Raw genomic sequence first — 16,599 nt, forward strand, 5'->3', positions numbered from 1 at the left:
ACCAGACAAGTATTTCATCACTTTAGTAAGGACAAATAATCATACCCAGTTCAAACCTTCTAAATATGGCTCCCGGGATAAAATGTAACACGCAGTGACATCATCGTCGTCGCCGGCTGTAATTCAACAAGGGGGATCGCTAATGCGGTTAACCAAAGGCACGGGCGGAAATCCTTTCCCTTCTACGCATACTCGCTCAAATTCCTTGGAAATCTATAAATGCACTCCTCCGGGAATTCAATATCACGCATACTAGAGCGCAATACAACGCAGATGACTGCAAATAGACGCACTGCTTATTGCTTATTCTTTTTAATTAATCTTGCTCTTAGAGCATGCGCGAGTGCAATTCTCTGAAAACTTAAATATCGGATTTGGATGAATCGCCAAGCGCTCTCTCTTACCTGATGTGAGTCAATCAGTAATCAGTGAGGCTACAATCCATTCAGTCTTATCTGTCATGCTTTATTTTCTGCTAACTATAAACAATCCATTACTATGCTTTTATTGGCGATGAAAACTAACTAGAAAATCTCGTGCCATTCCAAAGCAAATTAATCGCGCTCTTTTTATCTTCTCGGCTCTCACTTGGTAAAATTACAAAGCGACATGTAAACTACATTGGGATGAGGAAAAAGAGTGGCAATACGTGAAAGCGGCTATGGGTCTTTATAAGTGCCAAGAGTTTATGAGCGCCTTTAATTAAAAAAAAAAAATAACAATAACGATATAATAATAATAATGACTGTAGCAAAGGCCTTACACAAATACAATATGCTGATACAAAAAGACATTACAAAAATACAATTACATATTAAGAACGGATAAACAGCTACAATCAAGATGATGCTAATATAATAAATAATAATGAAAGTAAACTTACAAGAGTAGTGTACGTTAAGTTAACGTTACTGGATACACACCACAGTAACAAACACTGGAAAGGGATTATAACACTATCTAATAATAATAATAATAATAATAATAATAATAATAATAGAGGATTCCGTTAAAGTTTACTAGCTTGGATAATTTCTTTTCTTGGGGGGCGGGGGGTGGATTATACCTCTCTCTTTACATACCGACGATCTATTTGTGGTAGTTCACTCTCCATGGCGATGGGCTTTTTGGTCTGTTCCATACGACTGTGTGCAAATTACAAATGACAATGGCATAATTAACATTACGTGATGCCGGTACCGCGCTTGTACAAGCATGTAAAATTTTTCTTAAGATAGGGAAATATATCAACAATGGGTCGATGAAACTAGAACCTACTGGTATCCTTAAAAAGCAGCGGCTGAAATTAACAATAACACGGCAAGAAAAATAACGACAATACCGGTACCTGTATGGCGTTCCGCTTGAATACTGCACACAAAAATAACAATAGCACCGAACATCTATTGTAAATAAAGTAATCTGAACAGCCTGTCCAAGGACGGCGCAAGCCATTAATATTTAGAGTATTGCAAAAATATTGCACATAAAGAAATCGATCAAATATAACATGGGGAAATTAAAATTGTCAATTATCTTAAATCAACAAAAGCGCCCTCTCTCTCTCTCTCTCTCTCTCTCTCTCTCTCTCTCTCTCTCTCTCTCTCTCTCTCTCACTTAGCAGAGGAGACTCCATGGGCAAGATTAAGAGGATTTCGGGCACTATGGACACAAGGCTTAAGGAAGGATATCCAGGATCCACACAGATTGAAGACTGCATCAACAACGGAATAAAATTCCTCATACTACAATGCCCCTGCGAACTCCAATCATCCCTCTTCCCCTCTTCTGGGCATGTAGGACGGAGGAAAAAATCGATGCGAACTACAGTATATCAACAGGAAAGCCAACGTCATTGGTCCCCCTTGAGGAAGGGTGAGATGGGAGGGGATTTCCTGACTAGAAATTTTTTTTTTTTTTTTGTTTAAGTCGCTCAGAACATGCTGAGGAAATCTAGAGAGTTATTTTACAGGAGTTCAAGATCTGCAAGGAATACTTCTTTAAAAAACTTATACCGAATGAGATATAAAATCAACCAAGCATTTTCATATGACATCAAAATTCACCAAGACTCTTTAAAACGAGACATAAAAATCTTGACTGCAGCACGCCATTTCCAAATCTAGTAACGCTATTTCAACAAGAAAACTAATAAATCTGTTCCACGAGAACAGAAAACCTATTAAAAGTTTTGTAAAAGCCTTAAAAGCCACTGCAGTCGTTGTAAAGGACACTTCAGACTATATCAAGGCAATTTCAAGGAGGACAATCAGCAACGCTGGCCTCACACTAGTAGCCTATTTGGGTCTTAAGCCTAAGCAGCATTTCACGAAAGACGGGTGATTCCAATCAATTCTTTCCTTGTAAGAAAGGCAACACGCAGCACGAAAACTGACAATTACTAAGGTCAGTTTTAATTCACCGATCTGAGCTGCATCTTGGATGGTGACATGCATCAACATCTTTGATATTGTTACTTTCTTTCCCTTAATTTATTCTTACTTCTTTGATATTCCATAAAGCTGAACGCTTTTACTTTTTCTAATGAAAGTGACAGGCTCTATGGAAAAATCATGTTTACCGGTTAACCACGTTTTCTCACATAAAAAATATCCTAATGTGTGAGAATATATAATCCGGTAAGCACACACAGACAGATATAGTCTAGCTATAGATATAGATATAGATATAGATATAGATACAGATATATATATATATATATATATATATATATATATATATATATATATATACTGTATATATATATTTGTGTATATGTGTATATATACATATACATATACATATACATATATATATAGCCTATACATATATATACATATACATATATATATATATATATATATATATATATATATATATATATATATATATATATATATATATATATATATGCTTACTAGGTGAGCGACTGATAAAACTGTACACATAAGCTAAAGGCGTAAAGATACCTGCAAATATTATAAAAATGAAATTCATATAGGCTAAGTACGCAAACAAATACGTGTTATCTCAAAAAATCATACATAAAAAAACAAGAGGAACACGCATCAAAACACCAGAGAACAAAACGGATAATCCAGTAAAACCACACGGAAAAAGAGAACCGGGTAACGCATAACCCTGACATAACAGAAATGCTTTCGGTAAACAACATAAAACCCCCAATCTATCCACCCTAATCCTGGAGCTGCATTATATCCTCCCCTGGATGCTAGGCAACACAAATACTTTCAAAATATAATGATAGTATTCAGCAGAAAAAAAAAAAAATACATCTGACCCGACGGAAAAGACTGTGCAAAACTTACCTTTCCAAGTTAATACTGTATACGATCTAGGTTTAAGAAAAATATTACAAAATGCAACTAAAAAGAATTACAGTATGTATATATATACATATATATATATATATATATATATATATATATATATATATATATATATATATATAAAGTTTATTTTATATATATATATATATATATATATAGGTTATATATATATATATATATATATATATATATATATATATATATATATATATATATATATATATATATATATATATATATATGCACACGCACACATATATAATTGCACAGCGCTACACAACATACCTTGGCTTCAGTGGAAGTCAAAAGAATTTACTCGGAAAAAAGTCCTAAAATACGAATCACAACGCAGAACACTGAAATCGAGTTCCTAACATGGAATAACAAAGGGGACTATAACTCACCGGCTCATAATTATCCCAGTTTCCAAACAAAAGCTGCTTACAATATAAGGTGCGGGGATTTTCTATTGCGCTTAGCCTAAGCTATATACCAGACTCCAGCGCGGCGTTTCCCGATATACGCTGGAGACGAGAAGTTACATTACTTGGATAACAATGACCATAAATCACTCCTTAAAACTTGTAATAATAATAATAATAATAATAATAATAATATCTTGAGCGTACGGAGTCATTAACGAGTCTGTGGAAGCTGAGTAGCAAGGGGGGTTTTCTCACCGTTTAAGGATGTGGGGATAACTGTCAGACATGCTACTAACTTGTTTTTCTCTGAATTCAATAACCTTTACTAATAATAATAATAATAATAATAATAATAATAATAATAATAATAATAATTACCAAGATACTACTTATAATGCTATTGCTAATGATGAACGTAAATACTACAGATTACAACTTGCTTTCTGAAATTTACTAATAATATTTTCATTTATCTCTCCTTCTTAATCGGAGTATCCAACACCTCAACAAACCAGGAAAATAAAGCCTTCACGGTAAACCCGTTTGCCAAATCCGTTGTCGGATAATTATCAGACCGGGGTCGTGGCTCGTTCTATCCACCACGAAAATGGTCGGAATCGCCGAGGAGACTTGAGTGAGAAGAGGCCTAAATCCACTATTCCTACATTTCTCGAATATCCAATTAGGCAATACACATCCGTGGATGACAGCCAGACTCGACCGCGCCATCCTTATCGGGACCGGCAGTAATCCTGATGATAATACAAGATTTATTAAACAAATAGGCCTACTGAAAAGACATATGGTAGGCCTAGCATATGGAGAGTAAGCATAATTGATCGGATAGACTTACCTCCACAGGAGAAATGTTTGGCCAATATGTGTCTTATCTAAGGTATTCAAACAATTCAGTTATATCAGACAAAGCGCACGACGTGTAAACCGAAGAAAATACAACTTATTGAAATTCCCCATAAGAGGGGGAGGGGGAACAATCCTCTCACAATTCACACGGAATGAGTTTTTTTGTTTTGTTTAGCTGTAAAACTATAAACTTTCAAACAAATGTAAAAATACATACACAGACATACCACTGACAGACAATATTAACCAACCCCCCCTTGCATGTTAACTGAGCAAATATCCGTAATGGTTTCAATCGTAAACTCAGCGAAACACAAACACAACAAGAGAGAGAGAGAGAGAGAGAGAGAGAGAGAGAGAGAGAGAGAGAGAGAGAGAGAGAGAGAGACTAACTTGGGATGTCGCAACTACTAAGATCACTGACACAGATTGACTGATTATATGATATTTGCCGTCACAACTCCCAGGGTTACTGACGTCAAAAGTGAAAGACAGAACAGCACCTTCGTATTCACAAGAACATGACTTACACCGTCAAAATATAAAGTGTCAGCCACCCAATCTATTTAAAGAAAGGAAAACAATGTTAGCTCATCCAAATACCAATGAGAAAACCGGATAATCGTCGTAATATTTTCCTTCTCTTCCTGAATCCAACAATAAGAAAAAATCCCTTGATATCCCCTCTATCAAATTTAAATAATTTCCAGGTGGAGATGCACTTAGACATCAGTTCATCAGACACTTGAGATGTGAACATTAAGTACTCCTTGACAAAGAAAGTATGTCACAATACCATTTTCTCAATTAAAACACTTCCAACAAGGGGGGAAAAGGTGGATTCTAACTTCCCAGTCAAATACTAATAACTACATGCAACCGCACTTACACTTCTGCTCTACCTGGTGTTAGCCATTGGTATTGTACCGGCATTCTCCCAGGACGCGCCATGAATATTCCACTGTTTGCAGATAAACTGAACAACAATAAAAAGGCTTGCAAAAACCCCACAACGGGTAAGGGTAGGGTCCCTCAGAGCTGCGATTGGATGGGGGGGGGGTGTGCGGCAAGGGGTGTAAGTGCGAAGGAGACGAAGCCGGGGGGAGGGGAGCGAGAGGGAGAGAGTGAAGGGGGAGGCTGAAACACACAGTAATCCAGAGCCACCCTTTGGCAGGCTAAACTCTGATCTATCTAGTGTGTCTCAGCCCATTGGCCTCGCTCACTTTTACCGTTATCCTTTACAGAGAACAATGTCTCTCTCGCGAACTATTATCCTCTCTCTCTCTAATCACAATCAATAACGTCTCCTTTAGTATTTGTCTTACTGTGTCTGCACATTACACGTGCACAGACCCTGACCTGACATGGGGACCATCATTAAATTACACATCAAATTTAAATTTGTAGAGTTAATAAAGAAAAGCTTGCTAAAACCTTGATAAACGAGGCACACTCAGTTTTGACTCTAAACCTCCTTAATTTCATGATCTTATGTCAATAATATCAGATAAAACGATCGACGAGCTAAAACCCTTGAGCCGCATCAGATCGCTAGAAAGCTTTCGTCACACAAACACTGCATTAAAGTAGTGTTGCATGAATATCAATATTCATTTCTACCCAGTGAATCTTGATATATAAATATAATGAAACTAAGTTTGTATATTCAACGTTACCTAAACATGTCTACTCAACGAAAATAAAAGTGCATATGAAGTGAAAATAAACACCTACAGTCAATGAAACTGAACTTTTAGGCTATATCTGATGGAAGTAAAAATATACATACAACCAGAATACTTATTAGTTTATAATGAATCTAAATATTCATATTTAATAAAACAAGGAATTTGCACAAATCAAAACAATGCACGTACGAAATGATACACATCTTTATCATTCAGGAAGACATGACGTACAATTATTAACCTTTGTCCTCCCACAAATATAAAATGGTAAATTTTCAAAACTAATTAATATAACAACTGATAGACAATTCAAGATTAAATATAAACAAGTGAAAAATGCGCCGAAGTTTCTTCGGCACAATCGAGTTTTCTGTACAACGTATAATGCTGTATGAAACTTTCAGCCGCGGCCAGTGAAACTTTCAGCCGCGGCTAGTGAAACTTTCAGCCACGGCCCAGTGGTGGCCTATGTTGTTGGCACCTATAGTTACAAAGGCTAGAGGGCTGCAATTTGGTATTTCTGATGATTGGAGGGTGGATGATCAACATACCAAATTGCAGCCCTCTAGCCTATGTAGTTTTTATGATCTGACGGACAGACAAACAGGCATCTCAATAGTTTTCTTTTACAGAACACTAAAATATGCCATCGATGACAGATTTCAACAGCATCACTCACCAAGCACACAGACATCCACACATGAGCCCTATAGTTTTAAGATTATGGACCATACTAGCCCCAGAGTATAGCGCTTCCCCCCCCCCTCTCTCTCTCTCTCTTTCTCCAAGATAACAATAGATTCGGTAGCAACTTAATTCTTGATAGATCTCGGAGCTCTGATCAAGCCTAATAAACTTTTCCAAATTCAATATAGCCTATACCCATGAATGCCCAAATTAAGGTCCACCGTAACCATAAATCTATACCCGATGAGAGAAAACCACCCAGCTGCTTCAGCAGCTGCCCCGGAGCTAATCAGCTGCACCGATGGGTACAAACAGGCAGCCACACAAACAAAATAAAATGCCAAGGCCTACGGTACTAAACGTCCAGTCCAGTCGAGGGTTACCTACATCCTTTTCTTTCTTCCTAACCGAACAAAATGTGACGTAGCCTATCCTTTTCAGAGCTATTTCTTGGAAAAAAAAATACAATCTCTTCCTTTTACGCACGCACTTACCATAAAATTCCTCGAGTCATTTCTTTTGTATATATATATATATATATATATATATATATATATATATATATATATATATATATATATATCTGTGTGTGTGTGAATTTCGGTAACTTACACAAGCGTGACTGTTTTTAGCCTATATTCACAAAAAATTAAACCGCAAATTTAATTGGGAATAACTTACACCTATGGGGATAAGTGCTACGTCATCAGCAGGATTCGAACCTTTACCCCGCTTAAAAACAGTTTAGTTTAGAAACAGTTTAGTTGCTTCTAAACCAGATAAGAGTTCGAATCCTTCCGGTGACGAAGCACTTGGGTGTAAGTTATTCCAGAGTTATGGCGAATTCGATATTAAACGATATTTATGGCTTAATAAGAGAGAAGAACATTTGAAAAAATGAAAACCAACTATCGTCAACTTTCATACCGTATGCAAAGTAAGTCTTCTTTCAGATCACATTCAAAAGAATATTTGCGAATAGATCTACTGATGAATTTTCTCTTTACGTCATCAATGAATTACCTTACCAGAGATTAGATACTGAAAGTGATTATCATACCTTATCTTTAGAATAAATACAAGTAAGTTATATCGGGCTGACGTAACCTCCATATATTTCCCCTCAAACTTCAATGATGACCACAATCATGTTGATAAGAGATATCCGTTAATGATAAGGCATGAATCAGCACACACACACACACACACACACACACACACACACACACACAGATTTGGAAATGGTTAAGCTGTCTGGTTTTGACTTCACCAAGAACTGTGAAGCATGAATCAACAAAAATACACCTATCTTATAAGTAACTAAAAACTTGGCCCTTCTGATAACAATAAAAAATTCATTCATTTTCATTAAGTGTGTTTGCGTTGCTACATGTGAATGTTATCTACTCGAGTGATACGACGCGAGTTGTCGTCTACCAAACTGCTGCCTCTGTAAAGTAAGACATTATGAAACAAGAATTTCAGCAGATTGAAAACCTCTAGAAAGATGAACTACAGTCTGGATCCTGAGCTACAGTAATCATAGGGGCAGATTCTACCCTTACCTATAGCTGTGCTTTTCTACTTTGGCCGTTTCAAAGCACGCTCGTCTCTGCGTCGATATCGTCGCCTATAGCGCTATCCATACCCGCTAGAAAAGTCACTTGATGCCAGTCACTTGGGGATACTTCCTTATAAACACACATGAAACCCTGAGCAATCTTCCAAAAGACGACGAACCAAATAAAAAAACATAATTACCTTGTCGAACAACTTCCTTGGGGAAATAAAAACTAATACGGACAATATATTTCCAACGCCGCCAACTAGGCTAAACCTATTCAAACTCAAACTGACAAAGAATAAAAATAAATAAATACAAAGGTAGATAAGACCACGGGCCTACAAAACCTCATCCCGAAAATAAAAGCCTTGCCGGGAAAGCCAATAGCCCAAGGAGCCATCCCTGTCAGGGGAAACCCATACAGCTCAAAATAAGTAAACACAATCACACACACATTATATTATATATATATATATATATATATATATATATATATATATATATATATATATATATATATATATATATATATATATATTCATTCCAGATGTGTGCCATAGTAAGCAAACGCTTTCATTACATAGCAGCCAACTCCGGGCCGCAATAAAGGCATTAAATACACTGAGACCTAATTGCGCCACCCTACCTATGGTCTAACAAATGGCCCATGGGTAGAATCCGCAAGACTCGGCGCTTTGGAAGTTCATTAGTGAGCGCTTTCAAATAGGGTGGGGCTAAAGCCGGGCAATTTTTCAACATTAGGCCTAAGCTGTGACCCGAACCCCTAAGGATATAACAGGCGAACAAAATGCCGGTCAATTGTTTAGAAATCAAGGTGCCGTCACACTGCAAAATGGCAACATATATTACCAAATTATGTCAATCTGGTTCCTGTTATAAACATTTATATAACACGGTATCACAATAGCTTTTGAGGATAACAGAGCTAAGAACCGAAACAGATGCAAAATTATAAACATTAAGTAACTTTTTCTTGAGAATATAATTAATCGAGTAAATTAGCAACTAGACAACAAAGCCTCCATGACTAACTGAGCGACGAATTAACGAAAGGAAGATAAAGCATTAAGAAAAGGATGTTAATAAGCCATAAACGTTTAATCCTAGCAAGGACCTCCCAAATGACCAATGGCTACCCATCCAAATAGGAATATTGCGAAGTTTAATTTACTTTAACGTACGATCAAAGTTGTTAAAACTTTTTTCTTTTTTTAAATAAGTACCGATGTGGCATGTGCAATTAAACTAGTTTCCCGGGGTCATTTTAAGGGGCTGAAGTAATGACCGAATAACTGACATCATCATTCCTTATTCCCATTCAGCTTCGCAGAAAATATTCCAGTCGCAAGGGTCGGAACATTTTCCCATTAGACGGGTGGCTCCAAAAGGTATTAGCCTCCCTGCTCTCTGCAAGTGATTTGGAATAAGGCTGCTAACCTCGCGCCCCTATCCACAGTGGTTGCCTCCCCAAGTCACCCACCTACCAGGAACGTAATTTACGCGTACTATCTCCCCCAGGACCTTTCGATGACGTGGAATTTACGCCACACTCCTTCAGAACGGAACGAGTGGAAGTGGTTGCAACATGTAAGCACTAAAAAGGATCCATTATGATAAGCCATCCTCAAGACCTCGTCAAACGTCAGCCCAAGGGATAAGTTATGGCGAGCGGCATAATGCCAGACAAGCCCGTCAGCCCAATAAACAAAGGCGGTTCACATCAGAGTAATACTTTTTTTTTCAACATTTGCTCGTGAATTAGTTTCTGCATAAATGTTGCATTTAGCCTTAATTGGGAAATATACCACTTGTGTATTATTACACTATTGTTGTCATTGTTAATATTCGTACCACTGTTTGTTCCAAAGGAAAGAAATGGATCAATTAGCTTGTGAAGCAAAACCGCTATTTCCCTTTTACGACATCTACCAAAATTAAATAGCATATTTTGCCTTGATCACCGCCGCATGTCAAAATGGCCTTACTAAGCAAATGCTATCTATTTTTTCAAGAGTGTTAAATAAATCCTTAATTACAAACACACCTCAGTGTTCTCTTACAAAGCAACTGACATGCGGTACATTTTCTTCAAGAATTCCGGCTAAAAAACACAGAAGGATAAATTACCGTACCTATAACAAAGGAAATAACAATGGAATGGCCCCAAAAAATTCCATATCTCAAGAAATAAACTAAGCCAACTGGTATCCTTTACCGGATAACAGATCCTACAGATATAAAGGCATCGTTCAGTTTCTAAGCGAGGATTTAGCTCTGCTCCTTCCCTTCCTAACACGTGCGCTAAGACCACCAGGTCGGGATATATACTCCCAGGCTTTGTCGGGAGGCTCTGTGGATCTCAGCTGCGCCTAAAATGGATTAGCGTAGCTCCTCTGACGCCAAGACTCCTTTTGTTCAAACCCATTAACCATACTCCGTCGAAAGTGAGCAGTATTCGCAAAAGAAAACACTGATAAAAAGAGACGTATGGCTCGTGGAATGCAAGTTAAAAGCGACAGCCCCACGACTTTCACAAAAAAAGTCATATGAATTTCATTATATCAGCGCCTTGCAACTCATCAGGAAATTAAAGCACAAAAGTCACAAGAAATGATTTTAACAGTAAATTATCGCTAACAGATTCATCCTTTCAACGGCCGAATCAAAGGCAAAGAAAAAATTATATATAAAATATATATATATATATATATATATATATATATATATATATATATATATATATATATATATATATATATATATATTAATATATATATATATATATATATATATATTAATATATATATATATATATATATATATATATATATATATATATATATATATACACAGCCAACAGCTGAATTAATTCGAGACACAACGAAAATAATTAGAATAAAAATATGAAGTAGAAGAAATAACAAAGGAATTGCAGTTAACTATATACTCATAAAAACGTTATAAGATGGAAAAGTGCTGAAAAGCAAAGGAGAGTCATAGAAAGGATATGAAAAAGCGAATTAAGAACCTCCACGAGGATTCAATCACGTTCTGCTACCGAAAAAAAATAAGGGGGTAGGGGGTCATAAAACGGTGAAGACTATACAGTTCAATCAACTCCTCCTTTGTCTACGGCATTGTATAACTCTGTAGCTGTTTAAAAAAAGTGATGACCCCATTTTAAACCTACACATGTGTGTGTGTGTGTGTCGTATGAAGACCGTGTGTAGGTTTAAAATGGGGTCATCACGTACTTTTATATATATAGCCTATATATAATATATATATAATATATACGAGTATATATAGATAGACAGATAGATAGATAGACAGATAATGTATGGATGGATCTTAGGCTTTCCAGCGACAAGCGTATATAAAATGCAGAAAAATCGGGTAGTTAAGCGGGGCATTATGGTTGTCACGATTACATTCCTATCTGGTAAAAACTGGACCAGTACATACCGGTACAGTATATATATATATATATATATATATATATATATATATATATATATATATATATATATATATATATATATATATATATTATATATATTTATATTGTGTGTATATACACATATAGGCTATATATACATATACACACATATATATATATATACATACAGTATATATATAAATATATATATAGTTAAATCGACATACGACAAACAAATCATAGGGAATACCATCGTTTTTTAAAATAATCTTTAAGATGGTTTTTTTTTTACCAAGGAAAATGCATTCATACAAATCCAGATACATCATGCGCTAAGTGGTCCTACTGAAGAAAAAATCAAATAGGCCTTGGATAGCCAAACTCATTGACCAATAATGTTTTCAGTAGTGTCAAAAAATTTACGTTCCCCTCCTATGGTTTTGACAGCAAAAATTTTTACTGCTTATTTGTCTCATTCTTGACGATTTTGGTGATATGCGGAATCAATGTTAATGATTACTTTGAATGTGTTGGCGATTTATTCTGAAACCCAATTCTCCCTTCGCACGAGCGTTTTAGCACCTATTTCGCCACTTTTTGATCACATAGGCCTCAATGGACGGTTATTAAGATTATTTTATAGTAAATCTATTATTACCCAATAGTAATGAATTACAATATTCATTTACTGTACTGTAGTATTCGTTTAACTGTTAGGTTACTGAATCGAATATTCACATAAGATTTGGTACGGTACCAAGAATTTGCACGAAAAACGTACCTTGAGAGAGATATCAGTCTATATTTAACAAAGGTATTTTACAAAAAAAAAAAAAACCACATAAGATTCTCAGTGTTTGGAGGTTAGTATATAAAAAATAACAAAAATACACGTACAAGGTAAACAAAAACTTACCTTTAATAATATTAACAATTAAATATATACAGAACGACCGCGCTGAATCCTTTTGGTGGAATTCTAAATCACCCCGAGACCCGAAGCGCACTATCAACCCTCAGCCACTACACGGACTTGATATTGGCATTCCAAGCATGCATACTGACACGGCAATGTATGAAAACACACATACACACACATAGAAATACTGAATCTACTGGTCATTATTTATTTTTTTTTTTCCAGACATGAACTCTTAACTACGTTGACTGCTTTACACTTTTTGGATATGCTCGTCACTACAAAGCCAAGATCCAAATGAAGAAATTCTGACGCCTGTGGCAGGAACTTGCCACGGGCGTCCGAATATCTTCACTCAGGCTTTGTAGTGACAAGCGTACCGTACCCCAAAAGTGTGAAGACATCGTGCGGTTCTAAGGGTACTGTGGCTATGACAAATACACCCATATTTTATAATATATATGTGTACAGGTATATATATGGTATATATACATTATATATATATATATATATATATATATATATATATATATATATATTGTATATTAGATGAAACCACCGTTGTTAGCATGCACTGGCCAAATTTAATGACGTGATACTGACAAGCCTAATCAACACTTATTAAAATAATGCACATGAAACACTTATGGTCACATACCACTGATGTTAACGCCACTAAAGGTATTACAAAGCAAACAGAAACGACAGCTGATTAATTACACATCTCCAAGTATGCATATAACAAATATACTACACAATCTAAACACCAATCAACTATGAATAAGAACCAACTTCTATACAACAAAGGTTCATCTACACCCCACACAAATTAATGCATGCTTACACATCATGAACAAAAGCGAAGAAAAACTACAAAATACTAACATTTACAACAATGACCGTGTACGATGTCGAATGGGTTGAAAACTGTTTTAATTCATCTTGATTTCCGTTCAACTTTGAAAACAAACTAAAAAAAAAACAATTGACAAAGCAGAATATAATCTATAAACACGAAACAGCAAGCTACACTGAATTACTTTGTAAATTGTAACAAAATTACCAAATTAAAAGCAAACATTCTTCAAGACGATAGCTAAGTAACTCAATAAAAATCAAAAGGACGAAATCTTGTATATATACAAAAATGGCAGGTCATGTCATTACTCAAAATGGACATTATATACTTAAGACTTACTGCCGTTAAAACGAAAATTACAGTTACCATATTGAAATGACATCTCCATTTTTCCTGTATTTCATTTAATTAAAGCAAAAATATTAACATGAAAAATGACAACTCATTATATTTACTGGGCGGCTTACTTTAAAGACCAGTCGACAATACAGAAGTTATATTAATTAATAAGGAAATCGCATACTGACACAGTTATGCCATTCTCACTGAATTTACTCAATCAACCTAACATTGTGGCAAAAGCACCTACGTTGCGAAAATGAGCAGAATACTACAAATGACTTCTCCTTGGACATAAAAAAGTAAAGGGAGACTGGCTGACTTCAAATAATGCATTTATATCAGTAATTACAGGGTAACAGCAGAGAGTTCACAATATTTTATAAGTTTCCTGTAAATTTCACTATGCATCACCGTAAACATTTTCTCAAAAAAACTGATGCTTCGCCACTTAAACTAAATAAGAAGGATTAAAAATAAATAGTTTAATTCACAACAACGAAGTGCAGCAGACCGAAAAAAAACGTTCACGATGAGAAAATACTCTGAAACGAAAAGCAAAAGTTACAGAAAACGTTAAAAGGATAATCGCCAAAGTTTCATTCCGTCTCTCTTACAGCCTGCAGAACCTTACTCATAAGCTCCACTGCGTTTTCTTTGTCGCACTTAATCTCAACGTTTAACGTAATTTCCTTTTCGTTCAATGTAGATTTTGCCGTGTGAATACATTCAGAATAAAAACAAAATCAACAATATGCAATGCAGGAAACAAATACAAAGCGAGTTCTCCAAGTAAATAGCTTCTGTGCGTAACAAAATAATAATCGCACTAGCGTTTGTATTTCATTTATCTCGCTGATTTTATTCGTAACTCCTGACCTGGTGTTCATTTTAAAAATAAATGCGAGCAAATACGTTAATAAGACTAAACATTTTCAAGCCGAGGCAATCCTGGGTGCCGTCCAAGCTTGTACTTGTTGCTATACTTTAAGCAATTCAGTTATTCAGTTGCTTGTTTTCAAATAAACGAAAATGCATTATATAAAACCTAAGTTTAGTCATCTCAAATGTACCAAAATTACACTTGGAATACTGGCCTTAACTTCGTACATTTCGAAATTAGTCCAAATTCGTCTGATTCGCTCAAAACTGACAACCTGGGGGCCAGGCATACTAGCTGACATCACGTGTTTAGTCTTAATTTCTGGGCAGGGTCAATTTCTAGTGTGTTTAATATTTCGTAGAATACACATCTGATTCTGTAATAAATTTTCATTTACAGATTAACACCAAATGATCTTAAAATCCTTGTTAATAAACCAAGCAGTAAAAAATTACTTATGGTTTGCAATTTACCGAACTGGAAAGCAGGATATACTAGGTTCGTTTCAACGCTTTATTTTAAAAAGCATACATTTTATAAACAGCAGAATTAATGTGACTTTTAAATTCAAAACAAATTTTAAACGTAAAAGTATTCAAAGTATACTTGGACAAAATGCTTTTGTTGCCATTTCATAAAAATTCAGTATTCTATTAAGAAAAAATAAATAACAGCAACTGACATAAAGAAAAATGACCTTCTTTTAAATTAAACGGATAAAGGAACAACTCGTGTTTACTGACGCATAACCAAGGCACACATACCTGTTTGGAAGTATTCTTCACACTCAACGTAGTGTTTTCGGTTATCCCAAATGAAGGTTGGTGTATTTCCTTGTGACGTCGAAAAAAATTTCCGTAACAAAAGCTAGTCTCATAAAAATTACCAAAATTACAAAAAAGCTATCCGGCAGCTCCTTCTCTATTTGACTTGAACACAACACCCGATATCAAGAGAGAAGCCTCTCTCTCTCTTCTCCACTTTCCTCAAAACAACACAAGGGGAAGAAAAACACGTAAAAAGAAAACAAACGGTATTTGACAGTGCGCTACGAGTAGAAGCACTTTACTCCCATCGAATCGGAATCACAGGAAAATATACGGAACTCCCATTCCGTCAACATAACATAAAAACAACACTCAGGGGAAGGGCTGACGAAAGGAACCTTCCAGTGTCGCGGCGGAGGCTCGAATGCAGCCTTCTCATCACCACAACCAACAGGTCAAGACTGACGGAGGGCTCGTTGTGCGTGTGTGAGTGTACGTACAGGCAGCCCCTCGCCCCTCCCCCGTTCCTCCCTCAACCCGCGACGCACACGCACGCACACACTCACAGGGAGCTCCGGTATAAACCCCGGACCCCTCACCACCCATCCTGTGTCCATGAACCCCTCCCACCAAAAGTAGCCCTTTCCCCCCCATCCACTTCCCCACGGAGAATCCCCCTATCCATCCCGTAACCCTCAAACTGTCTCTCGCTATAAAGTCATTCCTCGCTACCCGTTTGCCGTCTTAATTCGTTCTCTTTCGTCCTTATATCCTAACAGTACCTCATACCATGG

The 16,599-nt window shown here is 36.1% G+C and overlaps 1 protein-coding gene across 1 annotated transcript in view; it reads right to left on the reverse strand.

The window, feature by feature from the left end:
- Window positions 1–16,271, reverse strand: part of LOC136839446 (uncharacterized) — a 552,172-nt gene extending 535,901 nt beyond the window's left edge. Inside the window, exon 1 of the mRNA XM_067105502.1 lies at window positions 15,803–16,271. The gene's annotated coding sequence lies outside the window, so the exon portion shown is untranslated. The remainder of the gene's footprint in view (window positions 1–15,802) is intronic.
- Window positions 16,272–16,599: the final 328 nt, after the last annotated feature.

Source organism: Macrobrachium rosenbergii, chromosome 6, assembly GCF_040412425.1.
Source record: "Macrobrachium rosenbergii isolate ZJJX-2024 chromosome 6, ASM4041242v1, whole genome shotgun sequence".
In the NCBI taxonomy this organism is placed as follows: domain Eukaryota; kingdom Metazoa; phylum Arthropoda; class Malacostraca; order Decapoda; family Palaemonidae; genus Macrobrachium; species Macrobrachium rosenbergii.